The sequence below is a fragment of the Octodon degus genome, unplaced genomic scaffold, assembly GCF_000260255.1.
Source record: "Octodon degus isolate 3935 unplaced genomic scaffold, OctDeg1.0 scaffold00106, whole genome shotgun sequence".
NCBI lineage: Eukaryota > Metazoa > Chordata > Mammalia > Rodentia > Octodontidae > Octodon > Octodon degus.
Window position 1 is genome coordinate 1,121,824 of NW_004524682.1, and position 2,073 is coordinate 1,123,896.

Consider the following 2,073-nt stretch of genomic DNA (forward strand, 5'->3'; position numbering starts at 1 on the left):
TTTTTTTTTTTTTTCTGACTCCTGGCACTAACACCTCAGAAGAGTTATTGAGAAAGCTCTGAAGTGAAGAGTAAATGTGAAAGTGATCAGCTGTTCCTCACTGAGGTCGGCCAAGAGAGATATTTAAATATATGAATCATTCCAAAGAGATAAATGGAGTCAAGTTTAATTCATGACATAAATTTCACCATAACACGGAAGTTGTGCTTGCTTTGTATTTATATCGGCTTTGAGTAGAATCCCTCATTCTGAACTAGGAGACATTTGGCTGTAATTGGAAATAGATTTTATGATTTATCAGGTTTCTTTATGCTAACATGCATTATTTATACACATCCTTATGTTGGACAGCTGTGTTTCAGCCCTTCTCCAACTTTTCTTTTGTAAAAAATGTAATTTTTGATAACAGTTGATGTTTTCATTAGCCACTGAATATTTTCCTTTGTGAAATATTTGCTGTAATCTTTTGTCTTTTTTCATTATGTATTTTTGTTGTTGAGTTGTAGCCTTCTTACTATGTTCGAGACTTTTTTGTTATGTATTTGGTATAGGATCTCACTACGCAGCTTGGCCTCATAATGATCCTCCTGTTTTGAACCTCCCCAGCATTGAGATTACAGATGTGCACCACCATGCCTGGTCTTGGTGGCTGGCTCAGCATACCTGAGGATGGGCCCAGGGCAGCCTGTGGTGCCTAGGGTAGAACCCCAGTTCCTGCGCTTGCCTAAGCAGGTGCTTAGTCCACTGAGCTATCTTGCTGGCCCTAAGCTTTCCTACCATGTTTTAAATTTGTGAATAATTTAAAAATGATCTCAGTGCATTTTGCAAAGCACTGGCTACTTATTTCGAGTGTTTTTTTTTTTTTTTTTTAAAGAAGTAACTTAAAATTTTTATATGTGCAGCACTGTAGTTTCTTGCCTTCTCTCCTATGGGCTTGTTCTCTGCTTCTGTTAAAAACCAATAGAATTCTTGTTTATAGTTTTACTCTTCTGATCTGTCCTAAAAGGCAGCAACAAAAAAGTTGTACTTCATTCTGTTTTTTAATAGTGTAAGGCACTTTTTCCTCAAATTAGGTCTGAGCGTCCTTCTCTCTACAGGTATCAATAGTCAAATGTGTATAGCTCACCCTCAAATGCCTTTTTCTTGTGTGTGTGTGGAAAGGAAATTCAATTACTAACTACATCTTTAGTATTTAGCTCTTGAAGCATATGAAAATTCCTAAACACATTTATGAGAAAAATTAAAGATTACAATAAATAATTTTGATTTACTTAAACCAAGTACCAGAATTCACTGAACAAGATTTGCAGTTGACTAATGTCAAAACACATAGTCTGCAAATTAGCAGTGCTTTTCATTTGTTGAGACTCTCCAGTGAAATGCAGTCTGGGTATTTCTTCCCTTAGGGCAGAGTCAATGCTAGTAAACCTGATTTTTATATGGGAAGGGCACCAATATAACTTTCAGGTGCTTCTTCACTCTACCTCAGTAATTTCCAGTTCTCTTTGTGATTCAAGTTGTGAGGCTGAAACAGAAAGTGGATGAATATTTTATTTTTAGTGCTTCTTTCCTTTAACCGACTAAATTGTGACTTAAATTCACTGGCACAGTTTCAAAGTCCAGGATAAAACATAACATCCTATACAAAGTCTATTGAGATACACTATCTTAAAAATAAGATTGCCATTGTTGGGAATCAAACAAGAAGGAGTAGCTTTCACCAATAGTCAAGATATGTAAAGCAATTTAAACATTTCAAGAAAATAGTGATAATTCCTTTGTCACCATTATTGCACAAGCATGGACCAGCATGAAAAAGGTCACAGAGGATACAGAACCACTGAGGAATATTCTACGTTTTGGAGAGGATAGCATCTGTAAGAAATAAGTTACATAATTTAAATTATCCAGCTTCAGAAAGAATTCATGGGAATGAACAATAGTACTTACCTCAGGAAGGAGTCCCATTTGTCTGCTCAGAGCTGAAATTTAAAATGTGTATTATGTGAAAAGCATAGATAATGCTGGGGGGAATCTCATTCAACATATGCCCAAATGTCCCATAAAGTAGTA